At 40.5% G+C, this 19,037-nt stretch overlaps 8 non-coding genes across 8 annotated transcripts; all 8 read right to left on the bottom strand.

The window, feature by feature from the left end:
- Positions 1-1,373: 1,373 nt before the first annotated feature.
- On the bottom strand, positions 1,374-1,446 carry Trnak-uuu (transfer RNA lysine (anticodon UUU)). The gene has a single exon. It is a non-coding gene; the product is annotated as a tRNA-Lys (tRNA).
- An 813-nt stretch (positions 1,447-2,259) lies between these two features.
- Positions 2,260-2,341, bottom strand: Trnal-uag (transfer RNA leucine (anticodon UAG)). The gene has a single exon. It is a non-coding gene; the product is annotated as a tRNA-Leu (tRNA).
- Positions 2,342-4,609: 2,268 nt separating this feature from the next.
- On the bottom strand, positions 4,610-4,682 carry Trnak-uuu (transfer RNA lysine (anticodon UUU)). The gene has a single exon. It is a non-coding gene; the product is annotated as a tRNA-Lys (tRNA).
- A 285-nt stretch (positions 4,683-4,967) lies between these two features.
- Positions 4,968-5,049, bottom strand: Trnal-uag (transfer RNA leucine (anticodon UAG)). The gene has a single exon. It is a non-coding gene; the product is annotated as a tRNA-Leu (tRNA).
- A 1,349-nt stretch (positions 5,050-6,398) lies between these two features.
- Positions 6,399-6,471, bottom strand: Trnak-uuu (transfer RNA lysine (anticodon UUU)). The gene has a single exon. It is a non-coding gene; the product is annotated as a tRNA-Lys (tRNA).
- Positions 6,472-6,759: 288 nt separating this feature from the next.
- On the bottom strand, positions 6,760-6,841 carry Trnal-uag (transfer RNA leucine (anticodon UAG)). Its single transcript has one exon. It is a non-coding gene; the product is annotated as a tRNA-Leu (tRNA).
- A 4,200-nt stretch (positions 6,842-11,041) lies between these two features.
- Positions 11,042-11,114, bottom strand: Trnak-uuu (transfer RNA lysine (anticodon UUU)). The gene has a single exon. It is a non-coding gene; the product is annotated as a tRNA-Lys (tRNA).
- A 6,398-nt stretch (positions 11,115-17,512) lies between these two features.
- Trnak-uuu (transfer RNA lysine (anticodon UUU)) lies at positions 17,513-17,585 on the bottom strand. Its single transcript has one exon. It is a non-coding gene; the product is annotated as a tRNA-Lys (tRNA).
- Positions 17,586-19,037: the final 1,452 nt, after the last annotated feature.

Genomic DNA, 19,037 nt, shown 5'->3' with positions numbered 1-19,037 from the left:
GTGCTAGAAGGGTCACAATTGGACGGTAGTCTCTTATAACATGTTCTGATTGGTTGGCGGTTGCATTGTAGTCATTCGCAGTGGCAGAATTTCGACTTGTTATAGTGGTTACCCTTTGGGGCAGAGAGTCTATCCTTTTACCATCCCAGATTCATGATGTTCCCCGACTGATCTGGAAGGCTATTAAAGAGCAGTCAGTCTTTTGTTTCATCATCCAAAACACACAGACCTTCCACTCCATTGGGTGGCTTGAAGATGGTGCAATTGGTGATGATGTGGTCTTCGCCTCTTCGGTCTGTTCCTCAGTACGACATTCACAAGAAGAGAAAGAAGCCATTCTCCATTGGCAGGGCCGGATTAAACCTAAGTGCTGCCCTAGGCAGATAAAAAAAGTGCTGCCCCGAAGAAAAATTCTTCGATATTTGATTTTTCGATGTAGCCTAATACAGGCACTTGTCCTCAATGCCGCCATTTTTATAAAACTTCATGAAATTAAAATTCTTTCGTAAACTAGTCTTACTTTTTGGCTTGTTTACATACTTTAAGCATCAAGGCAAGTACACAAAATAGCCTGCAACTTTTCCATCAACCTAACATTGACTAAACACATATTTTCTAGGCTCCTTTAAATTTACTAACAGTGAAATAACCGAACAATGATTAATAAAAATTGCACAGACAAAGCCTAGTCCTCCATACTAATTAAGCGAGACAGACAACTAAAAGAAGCGCTAAGCAGCACATATTGTTGAAAACCAATCAAGCGTGAAGTACTCTGCGGGCGATGACTTGCCATACATGACTTGCCGCAGTGCTTATAAATGTGTGTGATATGATAAAATATTTTTTAACTGCTATATATCTGAATATATCAGTTATGAATTATTATATTTACGTACAGTATTATCAATGTAGTATATTCGTATATTTTGCCGCCCTAGGCAACTGCCTACTGATAAATCCGGCCATGCCCATTGGTGCATGGTTGAGCGAAAAAACCCGACGCCCGCACAGAGATGGTTGAGGCTCACCCACGTCTGTCTTTGTAGTGTCAGGCTGGTGGAACGGGTGTCGGCATAATGGTGATCGTAATGAAGCTTCTGTCGATCGATTTTCAGAAGTTTTGTTTGATAGGTGTATAGCTGCTCTTGTTGCATAAGATGAACAGAAAGAACCCTCCTTGACGAATACCGCCCAAATGTTGCTGGTTGGACCACGCCGGACATTAACCTCATAAAATTTTCTCATGAAAAACTCTACATGTTGCAAAGTGAACAATTTTACTCTTAACGCTTGAATGGTCAGTAATGCTGATCACGGGGCACTTTTGTCTGTTTACATAAAATCTGCTTGGGCTACATAATCTGCAAAGCCGCCCGATAAGGGACTTGAACCCTTGACCGTTGGATTAAAAGTCAAACGCTCTACTAACTGAGCTAACCGGGCTGTAATGTCACTACAAAATAGAAAAAGATGACAAAAATTGACACCAGAAGGAACACAAACTATAATTTTATAACAATTATTTAAATTCTATGGCAAACCAAGCGCAAAAGCGGCAAGGCCAAGCGTTGTTTTGAATTTTTTGCAGAGATGTACGTATACGCCGCAAACTCTACGCCGCAGACCTGCGGCGTAGACTTTTTGTTTACGCTAACGCTTGCGGCCACATTTTTTTGGATAGTTTGCGCTTGAGGCTACGCCTTAAAGTTTTCGCGGATTTTTAGTGCATAGCGTCAACGCATACTTTTTAAAGTATGTTTTTCGCTACAACACGCCAATACCTTCCAGCGCTGCAGTTGAAAGAATGTTTTTAATGGGAAAAGACATATTGGAACCAAAACACAGCAAAATGTCAGACGAACACTTTCAGATGCTTGTGTTTCTTCGTGGAAATTCAAAATAAAACTTGTTTGTTTCTAGTGGTTTATACCTTGTGAATGTTTGGCAACTAGCGAACAAAATTAGTTTGCGCTAGTGTATGCGCTGACGCCGCCAACTTTTTTTACAAGTTACGTTGACGCATGCGGCGTATGCTTTTCGAACCTTTGCGTTTGCGCTGACGGCGTCAATATTTTTTGTATGCGCGTACATCACTAAATTTTTTACTCTAAGTCTAAAGCATTAACAACGGTCACAAATGAAAGAGAATATTTTCTGCAGCATGCAAGGACTTTGAAAAATAATCCGAAACATTAGAAAAGATCGTTTGTTATGACACTGGTAAAAATAAAGGAATAGACGAAAACTAAACAGGCTTGGCAGCGGTGGGATTTGAACCCACGACTTCGAAATGACTGGTGCCTAAAACCAGCGCCTTAGACCGCTCGGCCACGCTACCCACAACAATGGGCAGTTGTCTCTTGACAATACTCAAAATGGTCGACGTCGTCGTGTGAGCCTTTGGTAGGGCTACCATATGTCCTCTTTTAAGAGGATTTGTCCTCTTTTTTGAAGAAAAATAAATTGTCCTCCGAGGACACCCAAAAATGCTCAAATGTCCTCTTTTTTACACTTTCAGTTTTCTTGCTCATATTTTCAAAAGGATTTCATTGTTATGTAACTTTTTTGCAATTTCCAACCATTTTTGTACCAATGCAACATGTTGATTTATAGATTTTCAAAACAACATTGGCGTAGACCTACTAAGTTATTTGATCTGCTGTTCTAAACAATCCTAGACACGTTCATTGAAACACTACATTGCTTTGCAATTGTCGTAGGTAGCCAAATGTCGGTCAGCGATGAGTGTGAGCGGAGCTGCAAATCTACTTGTGAGGGAATTTCCTCATTTGAGATCTGATCAACAATTTATAAAAAAGAAAAATTGGAACAAACTAAAAAAAATTGAGAAAAAAAGAGTAAATCACAATTAAAACACTAAAAAACGCAAAAACTTGCAAATAAGTTTGACATGTTTACATTTTAAGGTCCTCCCACTTTTACAATAAATTATTGTTTTACACAGATCTATTTCATATTGATTCAGCGCTTGTAGACGTTGCTGATTACCAACTTAATAGTTTGGTTAATTTGTCAAGTGAAGCAAGTCGAAAACAATATTCAACTACAGATAGCCTATTGCAAAATAAATCCTGGCATGGATACTTGATTGATTGAATCTTTATCCTGGGACTGGGAAAGCTTCTTGCAGAGCTTAATTCTGGCAGTTTCGCATACTTGTAGAGGCTTTGAATCACTGACGCAGGCTCGGTCACCGAGATTGACAGAGTGAAGTTTCCGATTGTTGAAGTCTTGTTGCCGGGGAATTATTCCACCCATTAGATGCCGCTGAATGGAGAGCAGTCCTTAACGTGCGTTGCTCAAGCGCACAACCCGAGAGTCGAACCAGCGCCGCTTGATCTTGAAGCTTCTTCGTTCCAGAAGTGACGCGCTAACCAACTGAGCTATCGGAAAGGACTTACAACTTATGTAGGTGCAAATGTAGAATGAATTTAATCTATGATGCAGCTACAATAGTACAAGGAAGGAAACAACCTTTTAGTTGAGTCTGTCTTTAGCATCTCATTAACAGCTGTATACAACTTCAATTATATTTCATGCAAGTAATTTTATGGTTTCGTTAAAGCTGATCCTTGTTTTTCTGAAAAAAGTTAAGGAATGGCTACCTGCAGATACTGCTTGATTTGTCACATTTTTATTACATTATCACATCACATTTTTATTGTGTTTCACGAATTTAACACATCAGCTTACAAAAAACAAATTTGTCTGTTTTTTTGTGTCTGTTTTTTTTGCTGTAACCTTTGCTGCATAGGTTTATAATTATCTAAAAGGATGTAAAAAATTCTTCATACGTAACCTTCTACTTGTATTTTACTCGCTGGCGAAACGTGTCCTCTTTTTAGGTGATGAAAATATGGTAGGCCTAACCTTTGGGGCAGAGGGTCTATCCTTTTACCACCCCAGATTCATGATATTCCCCGACTAAACTGGAAGGCTATTAGAGAGTAGCCAATTTTTTGTTTCATCATCCAAAACACACAGACCTTCCACTCCATTAGGTGGCTTGAAGATGGTGCAATTGGTGATGATGTGGTCTGCGGTCTGTTCCTCATCAACACCACATTCACAAGAAGAGAAAGAAGCCATTCCCCATTGGTGCATGGATGAGCGGAAAAGCCCGACACCGTACGGAGATGGTTGTGGCCCACCAAAGTCTGTCTTTTGTAGTGTCAGGCTGGTGGAACGGGTGTCGACATAATGGTGATCGTAATGAAGCTTCTGTCGATCATATTGATGAACTGCGGGTTTAGTAAACGAGAAATCTGCATAATACAAACTAATATTTCGTAGATGCTTTCAAACCTTGAGCCGCCTTTCTGATTTTCAGAAGTTTTGTTTGATAGGTGTAGCTGCTTTTGTTGCATCGCATGAACCGAGAGAACCCTCCTTGACGCATACTATCCAAAGGTTGTTGGATGGACCATGTCGTACATTGACCTCATTCATTTTTAATTTAAAAAAAATTCTATCTTGTTACAAAGTAACAATTTCACTCATAGCACTTGAGTGATAACTAATTTTTTTTCTGGGGCACTTGTCCGTTTGACAATAAAAGCTGATTTGGCTGCACAATCTGCGAACCCGCCCGATAAGGGACTTGAACCCTTGACCGTTGGATTAAAAGTCCAACGCTCTACCGACTGAGCTAACCGGGCTGTAATTTCTGTACAATATAGAAAAAAATCACAACAATTTACACCAGAAGAAAAGCAAACTATAACTTTATGACAATTTGAATGTTGTGGCAAATCAAGCGCAAAAGCGGCAAAACCAAGCGTTGTATTGAACTTTTTAACTCTAAAGCATTAACAACGGTCACAAATGAAAGAGAATATTTTCTGCAGCATGCAAGGACTTTGAAAAATAATCCGAAACATTAAAAAAGATCGTTTGTTATGACACTGGTAAAAATAAAGGAATAGACGAAAACTAAACAGGCTTGGCAGCGGTGGGATTTGAACCCACGCCATCGAAATGACTGGTGCCTAAAACCAGCGCCTTAGACCGCTCGGCCACGCTACCCACAACAATGGGCAGTTGTCTCTTGACAATACTCAAAATGGTCGAAGTCGTCGTGTGAGCCTTTGGGGCAGAGGGTCTATCCTTTTACCACCCCAGATTCATGATATTCCCCGACTAAACTGGAAGGCTATTAGAGAGTAGCCAGTTTTTTGTTTCATCATCCAAAACACACAGACCTTCCACTCCATTAGGTGGCTTGAAGATGGTGCAATTGGTGATGATGCGGTCTGCGGTCTGTTCCTCATCAACACCACATTCACAAGAAGAGAAAGAAGCCATTCCCCATTGGTGCATGGATGAGCGGAAAGGCCCGACACCGTACGGAGATGGTTGTGGCCCACCAAAGTCTGTCTTTTGTAGTGTCAGGCTGGTGGAACGGGTGTCGACATAATGGTGATCGTAATGAAGCTTCTGTCGATCATATTGATGAATTGCGGGTTTAGTAAACGAGAAATCTGCATAATACAAACTAATATTTCGTAGATGCTTTCAAACCTTGAGCCGCCTTTCAGATTTTCAGAAGTTTTGTTTGATAGGTGTAGTTGTTTTTGTTGCATCGCATGAACCGAGAGAACCCTCCTTGACGCATACTATCCAAAGGTTGTTGGATGGACCATGTCGTACATTGACTTCATTCATTTTTAATATAAAAAAATTCTATCTTGTTACAAAGTAACAATTTCACTCATAGCACTTGAGTGATAACTAATTTTTTTCCTGGGGCACTTTGTCCGTTTGACCATTGCTGGTCACAGCGGTAAACCATAACTCTTCGTGGGAAAATTGTAACATAAGATTCCCAGATCCGTTCGTCTGTATGTAATGACCGAAAAGAAACACTTTTCAGGAAACGTCTATTCGAGAATTGTATTTCTGTAAAAGTAGCCTCAAAGCTGTCGAAAATGGGGTGCAACGCGATACACCACTAAAAACTTTTCACTACAGAACAGATTACTTGGATAAAAGACGGAAATTTTCGTCCAGCTGACAAGCACTAAGCAAAACAATTAAACATGCGACCAACCTCTTCAAGCAACAATTTTAAAATGACTAGAATAATTTGCGATATCTCAAACTCACGTAAACAGTAACTGTGACGCAATAATGAAAGACATTGTCACGCAATTCTAACAGGTGTTCAAAGGTGGTGATCCAATGTTTCATGTTTAAACAGGTTTGACACAAGTCTTACGAACGATGGTGCAATTTTGGCTCATTTTTAGGAAAAATTCCATGACGTAATACGCTAAGATTCAGTAGACCTGAACGGTTTTTATATGACGTTTGATTAGGTGAACAATTGTCTGGAACAACCATAAAAGCTGATTGGGCTGCACAATCTGCGAACCCGCCCAATAAGGGACTTGAACCCTTGACCGTTGGATTAAAAGTCCAACGCTCTACCGACTGAGCTAACCGGGCTGTAGTTTGTCTACAATATAGAAAAAAAATCACAACAATTTACACCAGAAGGAAAGCAAACTATAATTTTATGACAATTTAAATGTTGTGGCAAATCAAGCGCAAAAGCGGCAAAACCAAGCGTTGTATTGAATTTTTTAACTCTAAAGCATTATAATCACGGTGACAAATGAAAGAGAATATTTTCTGCAGCATACAAGGACTTTGAAAAATAATCCGAAACATTAAAAAAGATCGTTTGTTATGACACTGGTAAAAATAAAGGAATAGACGAAAACTGAACATGCTTGGCAGCGGTGGGATTTGAACCCACGCCATCGAAATGACTGGTGCCTAAAACCAGCGCCTTAGACCGCTCGGCCACGCTACCCACAACATTGGCCAGTTGTCTTTTGACAATACATAAATGATCGTCGTCTTCGTCGTGTGAGCCTTTGGGGCAGAGAGTCTATTCGTTTACCATCCCAGATTCATGATGTTCCCCGACTGATCTGGAAGGCTATTAAAGAGCAGTCAGTCTTTTGTTTCATCATCCAAAACACACAGACCTTCCACTCCATTGGGTGGCTTGAAGATGGTGCAATTGGTGATGATGTGGTCTTCGCCTCTTCGGTCTGTTCCTCAGTACCACATTCACAAGAAGAGAAAGAAGCCATTCTCCATTGGCAGGGCCGGATTTAACCTAAGTGCTGCCCCCCAAAAAAAATTTTCGATGTTTGATTTTTCGATGTAACACAGGAACTTAATTGTCCTCAATGCCGCCATTTTTATAAAACTTTATGAAATTAAAGTTCTTTCGTAAACTAGTCTTACTTTTTGGCTTGCTTACATACTTTAAGCAGCAAGGCAAGTACACAAAATAGCCTGCAACTTTTCCATCAACCTAACATTGATTAAAGTGTTTCGGATTAGACCAACCAAATATCAACTAATGTTGAAGTGTTTTACAGCAATACCCAACTAAAAAACGTTGACACTGCTAAATACCTTGGTATCTTCATTGACAAAAATATCTTTTTTTTTCCTCATATTGATGCTCTATCTTCCAAACTATCCAAATCTGTTGCATACTCTCTAAATTGAAACATTGTTTATCAATCAAAGCTATGCTTCAGCTGTACTATTCTCTGGTGCATCCTTACCTAATATAGCCTACGGACTGACTATATGGGGGTCGTCATACAAAACACATATTGGAAAGCTTGGTGTTTTGCAAAATAAGGCAGTCAAAGCTGTTGCGAAAGGCAAATGAGCTGACCATGTCACACCCTTTTATAAACAATTCAATATCCTAAAGTTAAAAGATCTGTACAACTTTGAAATTGCTAAATTTATGTACCAGTTTAGTTTTAATTTATTACCCGACACTTTTCAAAACTACTTTAAAAAATGCTACGAAATTCACAACTTTACTACTCGGAACTCGACCAACCTAGATTATTATTGTTTTTGTTACACAACCACTAAACTACAACGCTCTATTAAATACTCTGGTGCAAAAATTTGGAACAATATATCAGTTGAAATTCGCAGATCCTCCTTCACAACTTTTAAAAGAATGTACAAAAAAAAAATTAATGACTCATATTAGGCAAATGCTAAATTAACCTACTAATCAGACTCGCAATTGTAATATAGGAAAGGTTGGCCTACCTAAACTGTTTTTTTTTTTTAATTTCTTATCATCTTGGACAGCTTCACCGTTATTTATGTATTATTATCTCTTTGTCTCAATTATTCAATTATAATTATCATTGATGAATTAAGGGTGGCTGCTTGACTTGAAGACCTTGAATGGTCACTTCACAGCCTCCCGCTGCTTTGATGCTATCATCATTTTTATTCGCTTTTTTTTTACTGTAATCTTTTCAACAGTTTCACTGTACATTGTGTTTGATTTATATTTATTGTACATCTTTTTTCGCAGCGGCCAATATAAACAACTATCTATAAAAACATTTTTCTAGGCTCCTTTAAATTTACTAACAGTGAAATAACCGAACAATGATTAATAAAAATTGCACAGACAAAGCCTAGTCCTCCATACTAAGCGAGACAGACAACTAAAAGAAGCGCTAAGCAGCACATATTGTTGAAAATTGTCTGCAGCAGTGGCCGAGTGGTTAGCGTGTTGGGCTCGCAGTCGAGAGCCTGCATGTTCGACTCCAGCCACCCGTACCTGCTGTTGTTTCTCTGGGCAAGAAACTTTACGATAATTGTCTCTACCCAGTGATCGATTTCGAGTAATGGGTAGTACCAAATTTAAGTCATAAGTAGAGTAGACAACCGGAAACAGACATTGCCGTCGGCTGCAGCGTGGGTCAGGTGTATGTCGGAAGGCGTACACCGATGCATAGCGCTCAAGTCCGTTTTCCCGCAATGCAGGATAAAGATAAACAAACAAAAGCAAAAAACCAATCAAGCGTGAAGTACTCTGCAGGCGATGGCTTGCCATACATGACTTGCCGCAGTGCTTATAGCCTAAATGTGTGTGATATGATAACATATTTATTAACTGCTATATATCTGAATATATCAGTTATGAATTATTATATTCACGTACAGTATTATCAATGTAGTATATTCGTATATTTTGCCGCCCTAGGCAACTGCCTACTCTGCCTACTGATAAATCCGGCCATGCCCATTGGTGCATGGTTAAGCGAAAAAAACCGACGCCCGCATGGAGATGGTTGAGGCTCACCCACGTCTGTCTTTGTAGTGTCAGGCTGGTGGAACGGGTGTCGGCATAATGGTGATCGTAATGAAGCTTCTGTCGATCGATTTTCAGAAGTTTTGTTTGATAGGTGTAGCTCTTCTTGTTGCATCAGATGAACAGAAAGAACCCTCCTTGACGAATACCGCCCAAATGTTGCTGGTTGGACCACGCCGGACATTGACCTCATAAAATTTTCTCATGAAAAACTCTACATGTTGCAAAGTGAACTATTTTACTCTTAACGCTTGAATGGTCAGTAATGCTGATCATGGGGCACTTTTGTCCGTTTGACAATAAAATCTGATTGGGTTACATAATCTGCAAACCCTGCACGATAAGGAACTTAAACCCTTGACCGTTGGATTAAAAGTCAAACGCTCTACTCAGGCCCGGATTTAGGGGGGCAGAGGGGGCAGTTGCCCCGGGCCCCCCGACTTTTGAAGGGCCCCCCTATGTGGAAAAAATGTGATTTTGTGTTATGTTTTTCCTTTTGGCCTTTAAAGTTTCTGCAAAATGCTGTGCAGTACTGGACTGATGCTACTGTAAACGTAGAGATGGTTTTTCGCGCCATAGGCGCAAAAATTTTTTTTGCAAGGGGGGCCCCCCGATCTAAAAGTGAGATCCCCCCATCTAAAAAAATTTACAACCCCCCCCCCCCTTTGGCACGCGTGTGACGTCACGATATTGAGAATGATGCTTTCAGTCTCTTTATGCTTGAGCATGATGCTTTCAGTCTAAAAAAATTTGCCTAATTTTAAACAAAACTGCATTAAAAGAGCGAGTTGTGCCAATACCTAACATTCAAACATCTCAGCCAGGAATTAGGAACAAGAAAACATAGAGACTTAGCTTTATTTCCGAAAAATTCTGAAGAAAACATGATCTTATCCTTTTGCTATGCCACCTGACAGCACCATTTTAAAGGAATATTCATACCCACATTTTTTTTGAAAATGCTCTCAGAATGCACCAAATTCAAAGTAATTTTTCAAAATTTTCTGGGGGAGGCCCCCCAGACCCCCCGTCGCTGGGTGTCGTCTTAGGCGAACACGCCGTCGGGCTTCGCCCGCCGGTCGTCAAAACATCTCCTTTCAAAATTCCTGGCTACGCTACTGGTCTTAACACTAAACTGACATATTGCAATTTTTGTGGATACCGGTGTTTAGGAGGTTAAAATGCCAAAATCATTCAAATTTTTTCGGCCCCCCCTAACGAAAAGTTGGCCCCCCCTTGCTCTGCGGTCTGGCTACGGCCCTGGATGGGGTATTCAATCATCACCATGTTCGTTCCTCTCGTCGAGGCTTGGCGACAATGAAACGCTAAACTTATCTGTTTTGACGTATATTTTGATACCAGTTTTGTAGTCGGTCCTGTCCAGTCTTTATAATCATTAGTCCAAATTCTTGCTGGTCTGCCCCTGTTTCGCTTTCCCTTCACTTTTCCTTCTAGTAGTGGTCTTAGAGTAGAATTGTAGCGAATCATAGGCTATGGCTAATATTTCAGTTTTAATTGTTTTTACTTTCATTAAATTTTGAGCATTCTTCTATAAATCCACACTTCAAATCTTCATTTCTACAAACACTTCAAATGCCTTTAGTCGTTTTACCATTTGAGATGATAATGTTAATGTCCATGTTTCTACACTGTAAAGTAACGTAGCCTATAGACCAGACACCTACAGCATTTCATAATTCGTTTTCGAGTGGGTTAATTTTGAGTGTTGTTAATGTTTTTTCATTGTTGCAAAGTTGTTTCTTGATATTTCTCTTCGTCAAGCAAAACAATGCCATCCAGCGAATGCAAAGAGCATGATTGTACCGACTATAACAAATGAATTGAAGAATAAAAAAGCGCCCGATAAGGGACTTGAACCCTTGACCGTTGGATTAAAAGTCCAACGCTCTACCGTCTGAGCTAACCGGGCGATGAATTCCAAACAAAATTTCCTGAGTACATATTATAATTGCCTTCCCGGTGAAAGATTTTGTCGCCAGCTGAATTTTTTGCTTCCCCCTACAATACAAGATTTGATAAAAGTTGTGTTTCCAAATAGCATAGCCTGTAGTCTACATTGGGGCAAGGATGCCAGACCTTGGTTTTTCCACCTAGATCTGGGTTTTTTTGACCACATCTGGGTTTTAAGTTTTTTTATTTCAAATTTAGGTAAATCTAGGTTTTTTTGGTTTTTAACTTTGTACAGAGCTTGCACGGTATTAAGGCACTGGGATCTTCGATAAATGGTCCACACTGCAACACAAAAATGATAAGGTAGCCTACTGGTAATGTTTTTTTGCATCAGCTACTGCAGTCAGTGAGGTAGCCTACAGGATGCTAAAGAAATGATCCAACTTTATGAAAATGTGGATGACTAAAAATTGGAGTAGTACAACTATTTGTGTTACTGAACATTTACTTATTGTGAATTTGAGTTATTCTTTTCAACATTATGTTCAAATGAAAAAGGCTAAGCAGGGTTTATTGCTAAGTACCAAGTTATCGTAGTTGTACACCAAGCAGTAAGCAGGCATGATGATTCTCCTCAGCCGCAGTCTACAACTCACACAGCAAAAAGTTTAGTTCAAAAGTCAAAACTATAACCTTATTGGTTTTGTCTAGTCAGTTTTAGAAATTTTGGTTAAACACGCACTGAACCTTGCTAGCTAGACGCTTTACCATAAAGGTAATTTTGAACCAAAATCTTTGCTGTGAGCCCATATAGGCCTACCAAGCTCTTGTTTTTGTATATAGTTATATTACATATATATTAACTACCATACCAACATAAGCATGTATATTGTATAATTAAATCAAATATAGTTATTAATTACTATATTTGATTTAATTTGCTCTGCTTTGCTTTTTTGCTTAGCATTGAGCACTTTTTTGTAGTATTGATAGTTTTCATTGTTTTTTTTATTGTATAATTATATATATATAGGCTACGTGTTACTATTTGTAGCTTTCTGAGGCTTCTGTACCTTTTTCTCGACCTTTGCTATGTTGACGTGTATTGTTTTGATATGATGGTCAGAAATAAAAAAACAACTGAACTGAACTGAACTGATTTAAAAATGGTGCTGAAAGCGCACGCAGGTTTTTTTAACCGCTTTACTACATATTTTCTGGACCTGGGTTTTTTTTGCCTCATCTGGGTTTTTTTTAGCACACAATCTAAGTTTATTGGAAATTTGTCGCTGGCATCCTTGCATTGGGGCGACAGAAGGACAAGTCAAAAAGCAGTTCAGCAGTGAATTTCTTGAAACGCAACTATGCAAGGTTCTTTTTTTTAAGTTTTTTTTAATGTGGTGATGTCGAATAAATTTTGCATTTAATCAATCTGCCCTCATAGCTCAATTAGTTAGCGCGTGACTTCATGAACGAAAAAGCTTCAAGATCAAGATAACTGAGCTCGATCTGGATAACTGAGCTGATCGCGCGCTTCTAAGTCGAAGGAGCATTCGAGTGTCTGACCTATCAACTTTGGCAGGTGGGTTGTTACTAGAGTTGTAAATGCAAAAAAAACGAACCGTTTTTTTTAAAAAAACGTGTTTTTTTTCAAAAAAAACTTGGGCCAAAAAAAACACGCGTTTTTTGTTTTTATTTGTTTTATTTAATATTTTTCTGGAAAAGTTGCAAACTTTTTACAATTTGCAGCTTAGTTTCATTATAGTGCTCTTGAAAAACATTAAACTAGTAAAATTGGTTTTATTGGTGTGCTGAAATTCCAAAGTGTGTGTGCTTGGCAGCAGCGTATGTTTTTTGCATAGCCCTCTTGTAGTCTACGTTGTTTCACTTTCTTTTTCATTCTCAGGCATGTTTATGGCAGTAGACCTGACAAACATTGAATTAATGCAATTTGATACATGACATAATGTAGATGAGTTAATTTCGTTTTCCTTTTATGGAAGTGCCCTTTATGGAAGGTAGCCTACGATGTTAGTATACCGGTAGGCCTGCTGGTTATTCTTGTACACACTCAATGGGTTGACGAAATTTTGGCAAAAACAAGATGGCAGTATTCAGAACACACATTACCTTGTTTGTGGTAATTTACTAATGCAAGCTATTGCCAATAGCATGTTTAAACATGTTTTTTAACTGATAGCTTAACAACGATGTATATGCTTTATAAATGTTGAAACAGAAGTATTCTTTTCGTGTGTTGTAAGGTCTTAGACACTTTGTCATTGATGCTTCCTGCAGATCATTTGTCGTCGTCGTCGTCTGAGCTTCTGGGGCCGAGGGTCTATCCTTTTACCACCCCAGATTCACGATGTTCCCGGACTACACTGGAAGGCTGCTAGAGAGCAGCCAGTCTTTAGTTTCATCATCCATGACACGCAGACCTTCCACTCCGTTAGGTGGCTTGAAGATGGTACAGTCATTGATGATGTGGTCTGCGGTCTGTTCCTCGGCACCACATTCACAGGAGGAGGAAGAAGCCATTCCCCATTGGTGCATGGTTGAGCGGAAAAGCCCGACGCCTGTACGGAGACGGTTGAGGCGCACCCATGCCTGTCTCTGTAGTGTCAGGCCGATGGGGCGTGTGTCGGCGTCGGGGATGAATGAATGGAGTCTGGTGGTGCTTGACCTCCATTCAGAATTCCATTTATGGTCCGCCCAGGTAGCCGCAGAGATGTCTTGTTCATCAGCTTCGTTGATCAGAAGCCGAGCGGCTGGCACGAATGGGTGTCTTGATTTCAGTCGGCGGGGGTGCCCGTTTGGGAAGGCAGAGATCTTGTGGTGGAGAAGATGATTAGGCTCCAGTGCCCGTCGACCGAGGGACAGAGTGGCTTCTTCGCGACGAAGCTCAGCAGGTTGGATGCCAGCGAGAATGGGGAGATTGTCCAATGGTGTTGGACGCAGGCATCCGGTCACTGTGCGCAGGGCACTGTTTATGGCAGTGTCGATGTTGTGGCAGTGAGCACTGCGGCACCAGACAGGTGCACAGTACTCTGCTGAAGAGTAGACAAGGGCTAAGGCTGCTATTCGCAAAGTGTCAGCCCTCGCCCCCCAGCTAGAGCCTGCCAGGCGCTTCAGTAATGCAGCGCGGGATGTCAGTTTCTTGCGCAGTGACACCAAATGGTGGCGGTATGTGAGCGATCTGTCTAGTGTCACCCCAAGATACCTTGGCTCGGGGCAGAAGGACAGAGGTTTTCCGTTGTTGTGGACATGTAGCTCACGATCAGCTTCCCGATTGTGTAGGTGGAAAGCTGCCGCCACAGTTTTGGTTTCGCTGAGTTTCAGTCGCCAGTTCTGGAGATAAGCTGAGATGGTTTGCATGTCCTGGCTCAAGGTGTCTTCTAGAATTTCCCACGACTTTGTGGAGTGGAGAATTGCCAGGTCGTCCGCATAAGCGTATTTTGCGGAGACCGTGGTTGGCAGGTCGTGGGTGTAGATGTTGAAAAGAAGTGGAGCCAGGACCGATCCCTGTGGGACGCCGTTTTTCATTTTCAGATCATTTGTGACATAATGCAAGAGATCTTATCACTTGATAGTTTTAGTTGTCAAAAGTAAGTGAATTTGTCAGAAAAGGTTTAGGTTAATGTTCCTTTCAAATGCCCACCACCCATGTTAACTATTGCTAGTAACTACTAACCATGAATGAAGAAAATTTCCCTTTAAAGTGGAGTTTTTCAGCACTGCTCAGTGTTCACATAGTGAATAAATGCTTCACAATACTTTTCCTGACAAGTATAAAGTTTTACCCATATTAGGCTACCGCAATGCCGGATAAAGATACAAAACAAACATCAAAGATGAAAACTTATTTTATTTGGGAACTACGCTGGAGTAAAAAGGAGTGAGAATTGACCTCTTGTCGTTACGCACCAATAAAACCATGATGCGTAACTTTACTTTTTTTTCTATTGGTTGGTTAGAGGAAAGATTGATGAAAAGTTTGGCAAAAACAGAAAAGTGCTAAAGTCTCAAAGTCCTGAAAACTACAGTAGTTCAATTTGGATGGATAAGTGCAACCATACTTCTTTTAAAAATGTCTATGACAGCACAATGGTGTGATTAAGGGAAAACAAATTTGACTATGACATCACAAAAGAGTATTGAATCTCTTCAGCGAAAATAAAAAGCATCAAAATGTTTCCATCTTTCACTGCAGTTAAATGTGATTTGGGCTAAAAGTTGGGACTTTAGCACTACACTCCTTTTGCCAAACTTTTCGTCAATCTTTCCTCTACCCGATTAAAAAAATTTTTTTTTTAAAGTTACGCATCATGGTTTTATTGGTGCGTAACGACAAGAGGTTAATTTCTTTTTATCTGAAAAAGTAGTCGCCAAAACTTGTTTTAATGTTCATAAACAGATAGCCCACCCCAGAAAACATGGGGTAGAGGTAAAAATTATCCAAATATGTTGAGCGGTTCTTGAGATATTGCCATTTTTCTATTGCTCCTTATCTATGAAGCCACCTAGTGGCTAAGGTTACTTCACTTATAACTCGAGAACCGCTTGTGTGATTTTCATCAAGTTTGCACCAAATGCACATCAACTGGAACAACCTCTTGGCGTTGTACTGGAAAAGGTGTGGACTGTGGAGTGCTGGTCAAAAGTGCCTTTGTTAAGTAGAAAAACCGGACACTGACCACCTGTTCCTAACATGCCCATTAACCAAAATCCCAGGTGGCTTCGAAACTGTACACGAGTGTGGTACTGCATTTAACAACTGGCTCGACCAAATTACAGACAATACTTGAGATGTGCCAACCATAGGACACTGTTACTACTATTTGAGACAGTGAGAAATCTTTATGGCTCGTGTGTTGAGACTTGGGATCTACAAAATTGCAATGAAAAAATAGGCCTATACCAGACATATAGCCGTGGCCGAGTGGTTAGCGCGTTGGGCTCGCAGTCGAGAGCCTGCATGTTCGACTCCAGCCACCCGCACTTGCTGTTGTTTCTCTGGGCAAGAAACTTAACGATAATTGCCTCTACCTAGTGATCGATTTTGAGTTATGGGTAGTACCAAATTTAAGTCACAAGTAAAGTAGACAACCGGAAAACAGACATTGCCGTCGGCTGCAGCGTGGGTCAGGTGTATGTCGGAAGGCGTACACCGATGCATAGCGCTCAAGTCCGCTTTCCCGCAATGCAGGATAAAGATAAACAAACAAACAAACAAATAGTCTGATTTAAAGTAAGTTATACGAGTTATGAGACTGTTTCTTTGTTGAAAGAGACGCTATTGCAATGAGTTTACCCTAATTGCTGCATATTGTGACATTTAATGTCAAAATAAGCAAAAAAACAAAAAAAAAACGATAAAAAACAAAAAAAACGAGCTCGTTTTTTTTAAAAACAAAAAAAAACGTTTTTTTACATCTCTAGTTGTTACACGTACCTGGGACACTCCTTGGCGGTTTCCGACGCTGGTTCGACTCTCGGAGTGTGCGCTTGAACAACGCATTCTAAGGACTGCTCTCCATTCAGCGGCACCTAATAGATGCGAATAATTCCACGGCAACAACATTTCAACCAGGGCCAGATTTAGCAGATGGGGGGCCCGGGGCACTTTTAGATCGGGGGGGCCCCGTGCAAAAAAAAATTTTGCGCCTACGGCGCAAAAAACCACCTCTACGTCTACAGTAGCATTAATCCAGCACTGCACAGCATTTTGCGGAAACTTCAAAGGCTGAATGAAAAACAAAACAAAAAATCACATTTTTTCCACGTAGGGGGCCCTTCAAAAGTCGGGGGCCCGCGGCACCTGCACCCTCTGCCCCTCCCTAAATCCGGACCTGATTTCAACAAGCGGAAACTTCACTCTGTCAATCTCAGTAACCGCGGCCCTACGTCAAAAGCCTCTACAAGTAGCTTTTGTGAAACTACCAGGAATAACCTATCAAGGTTTTCTCAATCCGAAGATAAGGATTCAAAACCAACTAATATAGCCAAGAACCATTTGTAAGATATTTGCAGCCGGGACTAGAAGAAACCATCGCGTTTGTTGCGATGTAGCCTAGTGTCTTTTTCGGAAAGTGCTTTGATTTTGGGCCAAAGGATTTTATTGGTAGGCTACCCGGCCCTATAATTAGCTATAGACTACTCTCTCAACGGCCTTGACAACATCGGAACAGACTTTCTGTTGAATCTGTTTTAATCAAGGTCTTTTGCAGGTTTGTATCCAAATCATAAAACTTATGCAGGTTTAAAAGTGATCAGCCTATTCAAAAATATTTCCACATCCCTGAAAAGATTGCGTAGCCATGGTTTCGTTTCGGCTTAAATTCGTCGTTTTAAATAATAATTTAAACAAATTTATAACCTTTAACTTGGCCAGTATGTGTGTGGTTAAAAGCAAATCGCCCGATAAGGGACTTGAACCCTTGACCGTTGGATTAAAAGTCCAACGCTCTACCGTCTGAGCTAACCGGGCTGCAACAGACAGGAAAGAATTCTTCTAAACAACAAATGGAGCACTTAATGCAGTTGAAAATTAGTCTGCTTGCCACTTCAATTTATGATGGAGCACTAATCAAAACAATCACACAACCTCGAATCATCAGGCTACGCTGCAAAGTAGCAGCTGGAGTATCGCCGTCTGTCATGCCTATGAACTTTGATGAACTTGATGCAGAACTCGTAAATTATGTCAGCATTCCCCGTGTTGTGCATTGTCCAGAAGGGTTCTTGATTGGCAACTTGGTAAATTTTTAAAAATTAAATTAAAATGAAATTCGGGGTCTGCCACAGGTAGAGCCGTTAAGAGAATTATTTCAGCCGATACCAATGGAGATTTTCATTACTCAAATAAAGACGGTTTTAAGAAAAATGCACTATAGGCCTACCACAAAACAAGCAGTGGTTTCTTTAGGTTCCCGGGCCCTTTGAAAAGGTTACAGGTACTAAAAATTATTTCAAGTCCAAAAATATTGCCAACTGATTCTTTCAACTAATTCATCTATTTTAAACTGTTAGGTTTGGTGGCCGCAAGGGCGCGGGAAGTAGGGGTGCTCAAGGGGCTTCAGCCCCCCCTAGAGCTAATTCAGCCCCCCCTGGAATTTTGGATAATTGCTTCAGCCCCCCCTAGAAAATTCTGATAATTTAAGGTACATAACATATTTTCAGAAAATTATTCGAGCAATAATTGCTACGATGAATCGATCGAGTTCCTATTACGTGTGATCGCGCTCATCATTCGAAATAAAGAGTCGTCATTCACAGGGAACTATACCTCGCAGTAGCGGTTCCAGCCACCCTCCCTACTAACACGGCGTTCCATCGTTTATTGGACATCATTCTGCAATATTCACTTTACACTTACAGCATAGAACAGCAAGAGATCTGGTTGTTATAACGGAGTGCGGCCGAACTTAAAGCATTATGCCTTGGATCGTTATACATTCACTGCAGTAATCATGCTCTCGATTTGATTTTGCAAGACGTTGTAAAGGAGGTGAGGCTTATTGCCGATGCCTTAAACTTCGTTCAAGGCAGTTGTAATTCGTGAATCGTCTAAACGTAAATCTTTATTCATGTCGTTTTTTGGTTCCGATGAAGTTGCCTGCAATTTTCTGGGTTTGTGTCCTACTCGTTGGTGCTTTCGTGCTTCTGCCCTCGTTCGTGTTGTTAAGTGCTACCCTCCCCTGTTGCAATGTCTGACCGACATGACAATAGATAGTGCAATGGAAGGAGACGCACGTGCAAAGATAGCCTATTCAGCTTGGTAAATAAGCACACACGTTGCGGCTTTATTTTGCGATTACCTGCAGAGGTGAAGTTTTTCAGCCTGCAGAAGCCGTCGCTAGACAGCTCCAAAACAAGAAGATCTCCGCTTCTTCAGCTTTGGATCCATCACCAGTTTCCGCAAACGGATCAAAAATCTCAG

Source organism: Aplidium turbinatum, chromosome 3, assembly GCF_918807975.1.
Source record: "Aplidium turbinatum chromosome 3, kaAplTurb1.1, whole genome shotgun sequence".
In the NCBI taxonomy this organism is placed as follows: domain Eukaryota; kingdom Metazoa; phylum Chordata; class Ascidiacea; order Aplousobranchia; family Polyclinidae; genus Aplidium; species Aplidium turbinatum.
This window is presented reverse-complemented; position numbering and strand designations above follow the sequence as displayed.